The following is a 7,329-nucleotide window of genomic DNA, read 5'->3' on the forward strand; positions in this document are numbered from 1 at the left end:
AAACATTGACAGTGGCATCTAAGTGATACAATAGCCTCACCCGGTGTCATAACTCCACCAACATCATTGTGCCTGTTGCTACATCACTGCTCCACCCCCCGTTCGGGTTTAGCCATCAGCAAAGGTGGCAACCCTACTTTTCCCTTCCCCTATTAATAACATTGGGATCAACCATCATTTTTACCGGCCAGGCTGGTAAAATACCGGCTGAGTGGCAACCCTAACTGTATTGCACCCAAACACAAGGTGAAGTAAAAAAAGGTTTCTTTATATATAGAATAAAAGTGCATTCTACATCAATCAAAATTATATCTTGTCAAAGTAATATATACAGAACAGTATTGTCAGATAAAGATATATACCACCCAGTTATATGTTTGAGGCAAAAAAGAGGAAGGAGCGGATATACTTGCCAGCAACGAGAATATCCCAATGTTTCGGCACAGCAGCTTTTGTCAAGGGGGATTCTGATGTGTCACAGAATTGTCTAAGCTGGTATAAATTCCCATGTTCGATTGAACGCTAAAATCTCTGTGTTCACGCGTGTTTGCGTTTGTTGTGTCACAAACCCGGAAGTGCAGGATGCGTGCAATTACTTTATTATTGGAGTGCACTCTGTTGATCTGTATTTCTGTAAGATTATCATATTGAGCAGCCCTACAGACATTACTTATCAATTTATGATTGCTTCCTGGTTAGTATTTTACTGACCTAGCCGATGAAAATGATGCTTCATGCCAATGTTACTAAGATTATAAACAGAACCTCACTTCAAAACATTTATTTGTGCATATTCACCAAAAACAAATCAGCATACTCAAATATGCACAATCAATTTACAAGTGTTCATGCTTAACATACCACATGGCAGTGTCTCCCCCTGTCTGCATGCCTCGTTCCAGCCACTCCCTCCTGCCGCATTTCGTGCCATCGGGTGCTTCATCAGAATAAATGTTGTGAAGTGAGGTTCTGTGCAAGTTTATTATTTTTTTAATTTATCACAATTGGATCCACGCACAGGCCCCACCAATGGATAGCAATATCCCATAACAGATTTATTGAAGCAATGTTACTAAGAGGACATAAATATTAATATTAAATATAGGAAGTCTAGTATTTTCTCTCAGAAAAGGTGGCAGCCCTATTTATGATTAAAAGAATACCTACCAGTGTAAAAACCTTGCTTTCTAACACAGAGGTGCCAACCCTGTACTTAATATAATTGGGGTCAGGGCTGGATTTATACATAGGGTTACAATAGGCCAGGACCACTTGTCTCCCCCCTTACCACCTCCCCCTTGATATGCATGCATGCACAAGCCTCAGCTCGTCGGTTCTGGAATATGGCAATTGGTGCACAGGAGATTTAAAGGACTAGCAAATCTCTTGCATGTCCCCAGTGCTTCCGAGCCCATTTCTGCCATTCTGCCGCCCTAGGCCCTGGCCTTTGTGGCCTTTCCGCAAATTCCGGCTTTATTGGGGAGCATCAGGGCAAGCCCAGCACTTCCTGCTTTCTGAAGTAATTCAGTGTGTCTCAATCCTTTTTTATGGTGGGTGTTAACTGTCATTTGGCAGCAAATTACAGAGAACTGATGACTGTGTTTTTTCTGCGGATGACTGGGTGATGGAGGAGGGGAAAACAGGGTGACTCCCAAATAATCTGTGTGGGTTGACATGTTTGCTAACACATTCACACACACTGAAAAGAGGTAAACCAATATAAACACAGGAAGGACATGACAAAACAAAGCAGGACATCAGCAATGCTCTGAGCCACTGTGTTGCCCCTACAACCCATAAAATACTGTAATAAAACCTACCTGCCCTGGCAGTCTAGTGGGGCGGCGGGGAAACCCGCCGCGTGGTTCTCTTCCTGCGCCATCTTGTCTTCCTTAGGGTGCACGCGGTGCCTGCGTGTTGTTTATAGGCACAAACACGCTGGCATGTTTGCGCCAGCGCGTTTTGGCGCGAATGTGCACGTTTTTGACGCGAATTCTTTCCCCTATAAAAGGCCCATTCTGACTGCAGACAGATGCCTGTGATACAACTTGGTTTCTAGTGGTTTCCTGAGCCTTGTGCATCTGATCTGTATCCTGTTTGTTTGATTACCCGTGTTTGACCCAGCCTGTTCTTGACTACTCTGCATTCTGTATCCTGACCCTTGCCTGCCTACGACAACTCTTCCTGCTTAACCCCTTGATTGACAACCCGGTTTGACCCTTGCCTGCCTGACGATTCTGATATCCGCCTGCCTCGACCCAGCCTGTCTGACCATCCTTCTGCCTAATCCTTTTGTACCGTGACCTACGGCCCAAAAGACTTTGCTAACAGCCGTGCCCAGCCAAAACATCTCGCCTTGTACCCCTCGTTAAGTCCAGGTGGCACCCAAGTAAGCTGAGGGCTCCTCCCGAAGCCCAACGGTGGTCACACTACTGGTGAAGCCGAGCCGAGACCAGGGTGCTTGGCACTTGTTCTGGTATTGGGTGCCGGTCGTGACAGATACCCTATGGTCACAAATACCCTATGAGAACCGTCACCTGAAAAGAACTGGAACATTGACTTAATAAATAATTCTATTGAAATTTAACCAATTTAAGTATTGGACCATATCTTTAACCATACTGACTAAATTAACATTAAGAGAGTTATTTATTAAAACTCAATTTTTTCTGGTTGGGCTTTTTGGGGCAAAAACTCAAATTTTTAGTGGAAAAAAACCTTGAATTTTTAAAATTTATTATACCCAGATGCTGCAAAAAGCCAAAATCTGAAAACCTAGCAGCTCAAACCCGTCAAACCTGTCAAGGTCATGTATAAGTCAATGGCAGATGTCCCTATCCCAATTTGAAGATTTTGTTGTCTGTGCTGGGTTTAGCTCTGGGTTTTCGGGCAATAACCTGTAAAAATCGCGTGATTCAGGAGAAAAGTCCCAAAAAATCATACAATTCAGGGTTTTGCTCGATTTTACTGAGTTTTTTAACCAACCCGACTTTTCTGAGTTATTTTAATGCTAAATAAGGTAAAATGGTAGATGGCCGTTTGTTCAAGCTTTCTTGATTAAAAAAATGTGAAAAAAGCTGAATTTTAGTAAATAACCCCCTAAGCATTTTATTTTCTGATTATTAATAACATTAGCATCATGTGTAATTTTACCAGCCAACGTGCAACCCGAGCCTGCTCAACCAGGAACATGGTCTGGGGTGACTGTAAGTGTGTACAGAGTGTACAAGAATACAGGAGAACCATGCAGACATGGGGATGACATACAAACATTTTTTCTTACAGTATTTTAAAAACATAAATACCTTAGGGAAAAGCATATTCCAGGTTATTTAGTAGTATATTCTCTATGACTTACCTGTCAGGATGGAAAGTCAAAGCAATTGCAGCCATCATTCTATTCATATCCTATCTTAAATAAAACGAATTTGAGAACTGAAGCTATATTATTATTATTATCATTATTATAAATTATAATATCTGAATATTATTATTATATAATAATAGTATAGTAAAAGGCTAGGAACAAACACACAAATTTCTTAACTAATTTTTCTCGTCAACAAGGTTTATTATCTTCCATGGTTCTAATTTTCTTCTGGCTTATATTCATGGTCTGGTATAAGCTATCATTTATACAAAAGACTGATTTATTTGTTCCTCTAACCTATTCACCATTTTATTCATGTTAAGAGTTTATTAGCTTCCTCTGCAGGTGACATCTCTATGTACTGATATCAAGCTTATTATGTACCTCGATTATAAATTTCATTATGATATGGACAGTGGCATTTGCAACTCATCTTAGTGTTTGTATTTGTTAATTTTTATTTTTTTAAATGGTGAACAGAAAAATATTAAATTACAAGCTATTATGACAATGCAGACCCCTTCTTCAGGAATGTTCATTAATCAAATTTACAGTGTGGGTTATATTTATTCTCTGTCAGATTATATAACTCAACAGAGGAATGTGGTAAGACTACATGACATTTACTGACAGACACATGGAGCCTGTTATGGTAACAAGGAATCATTCAAGTATGGCCAAGTGTTGCAAGCACTTTAGAAATACCCAAAAACCTTTCTCCATATTAATTAAATTGTTGATGGTGCCAAGGGCACCATACGTTTGCATACCTATAATGTTCTTTGATTTTAACAATTAATGTAATAATTGCAAGTCTGATGTCCTCAGTGGTATTGTGATTCGGTCAATAGGACTGTCTTTTTATGGTTTATAATGAATTTGTCTCAGTTCTGTGTACTTGCCTCAGTGTAGCCTTCTTATCTCTTTTATTTTCAGCATGAAATCATTCATAGGCAACCCATGCAGCATGGTAATATGTATTAATGGCCCAGTTAGTCGAAGGGTAACTGATCCCATGTATATTGTGGGAAAGTGGCAATGAGTAGAATCAGTGTTGAACTGCATTGTCCAGGACCGGTGCAGCCACACCCCAGTCGCTAACTCCTCCACTTCTCAAACCCACTGCCACCCTCTACACCATCTGGGGGTAGAGCACCCAAGGTTCAGATGAGGGAGCAGGCCTGGGTTGGCAGGGCCCATTGTATTTTTTGCCAGTGTCCTGCCAGCCGAAGCCAACCCTTGCCGTAAAGCAAACTAGGATTTGAGTATCAGGAAAAGTATTTCTACCTAAACAAGCTTTGATTAATTGCACCCAATAGCGCACATGGATTAAAGGGAATTAACACCAGCCTTGACCTGCTTGTAATTGCAGGGTTCACTTAGTCCTAGACACACAGGTGACTTTCGTCTAACATGCCTTTATCGACTCAGGAATCACACCAAGCACACAAAACTGCAGTTATAAATATATGTGCTGAACCTTATCTCCAAACACTTACACCTGCTTTGCACTACCAGGCCCTGATTTGAGGGAAGGCCACAAAGGCCCGGGCCTAGGGCAGTATGCCACCCAGCCTCCTCTACACTTGTTTCTGAATACCTGGGCACACAGGAGATTTAGCTGCGTAAATCTGCTGCACGCAACGTAACCAGCGCTATGGGACTGAAGAAAGCACATGCGCAAAGAAGCAGGGGAAGCAGAAATGGGTGAGCGTGAGGAAGTAGAAGAGAGTGGGGCAATTGCATTACACAAGCAACTCCCCCAATTTTACTGGAAGTTTCCAGATATTGAGCTGTGTCCCCTGGTCTCCCGTCACTTACACACATTCCCTCGATTTCTGAGGATTTTGCATGATTGCAGGCAAAAATCCAATGTGTGTATGTGCAGACTACTTCAGTGACATCAGTGGAGCAGTTTCTGCTTCAGGAGGAGCTCTGCGCATGAGCGTGATGACACCTCCGGTGCATGAAATCACAAACCCAGGAATTTTCGGCTGCACTATATTGCAAGTGGCAAATTCCCCTGGACGGCTGTATTGAAAAATTGACAGCCCTGCTCAAGGCAGACTTGGCCTTAGGGTACCCCATTGAGAAATCTGGAACTGGGCACTACTGATTTCTACATGCATATAACACCCCTTCTGATGTAGTTTGTGTATTGTTATAAAAAATGTAAACTAATCAAAGTTATTAAACTAGAAATCCATGAATTTTCATGTTCCTTCCTGCCGTGACCGCCTGAAACACGTAGTGCAGCAGGGGGGTGGAGGGTCCAGAGGGGGGCCCTGGACAGCAACCCCCGGTGGGCCCTGACCCTGAATGTTTGTGACTTGTGATGGAGCTATTGAGCAGAGGGTGAACTTATATATTGTAAGGGAGAATTACCTCCTGCCTCCACGCCGACGCTGCTCTGCTGTCCAAGATGGCGGCGCCCAGTCCTTCCACGAGGTTCTTCCCAGGCGCGGCACTGTGACACCAGCGCGTTTTCGCCAGCGTCAGAATGGACGCCGGCACCTGGATGGACGCCAGCGTCAGAATGGACGCCGGCGCCTGGATGGACGCCAGCATCAGAACGCCTGCGCAATTACGCCAGCACAGTGATGTCATCACGTTTATCTTTTGGCGCCAATGGAGGCCTATTTAAGGAGCCTAAAGGTCTGCAAACATTGCCCAATTATAGGTTCTACTTCGTGTGTTCCTGGGTGTGCTAGTGTATATTGATTCCTGTTCCTGATCTTGACCCATTGCCTGTTTATCGTTATTGAACTCTTGCCGCCTGAACTGACCTATTTGCCTGGACTTTGACCATTCTTTTGCCTAATCCTATTGTACCGCGAACTGTGCTGAACTTCAGCTTCCTCTTTGGTCCGCTACTCCAGTTTGAGCCTTCGGGCCCTTATATATATATATATATATATATATATATATATATATATATATATATATATATATATACTGTATATCTCTATCTATATATATATATGTGTGTGTGTGTTCACCCTCTGCGCAATAGCTCCATCACAGGTCACAAACATTGTCAAGACCTATATATAGGTATGTATTTTGAAGACAGGCAGCTAGCACAGGATCAAGATTAAGAGATCAAGAGTTCATACATAGGTTGAGGTACATGCCGAGGACAGAAGACAGGATCAACATAGGTATACCTATACCTGCCAAGAGAATGATACAGGAACCTGAAAAGGTAAATAGCATCTATTTTATCAACTTTCCCTGAGGTTCTTAAAAGTAGTTAATTGTTAAAAGGCCATTAATCCTTTCGATCCTATCACTATGCTTAGACAGCCCTATGTTATGAACTTATCATCACTTCATTACAATATATCCTTTAAATATAGTCATTCCACATCATCACAGCTTTTTGATGGAAGTCATCCCTGTGCTAACAGTATCTGCTAAAATGGAGATATCGCCCCTGTAAGCCCTCCAGGATGGCTAGGGGTTGACAGCTGATAGGATGAGGTAACACAATGTTTTGGTACAAATCTGCCAAAATACACTTCCCTGAAGTTATAAACTACACATCCAAAAACAATATCTGTTTTTCTTGGGTACAAAAGTTTTAGCATTTTCCATCTCAAAACAAGAATGCAATTAATATAAATGGAAAAGGTTGAACTTTAATATTCGTTTGATAAGAATGACTCCTTTCCACAACAGGGAGCTGCACCCAATACCCAATCAAAAGTTTTGTATATGCTGAGACAAAATACCCTTATTGTGGTTTGACACATCTGTGTATAAAACACCTGTCAAAAAAGTAATTAGTTTGATGAAGATAGTGATATGTAACATCTGTATTGTAAAATGATGCTGTTGTTTGGAACATGCAGTGTGTCCTAAGAGAATGGTCTTTATATGGTAAAGGAATAAAGCTTCATCATATTGACTGTGGCCCATGAATGAAGCGACTCGAACAATGGGTTCAATAGAAACTT

Source organism: Xenopus laevis, chromosome 4L (genome assembly GCF_017654675.1).
Source record: "Xenopus laevis strain J_2021 chromosome 4L, Xenopus_laevis_v10.1, whole genome shotgun sequence".
Lineage (NCBI taxonomy): Eukaryota > Metazoa > Chordata > Amphibia > Anura > Pipidae > Xenopus > Xenopus laevis.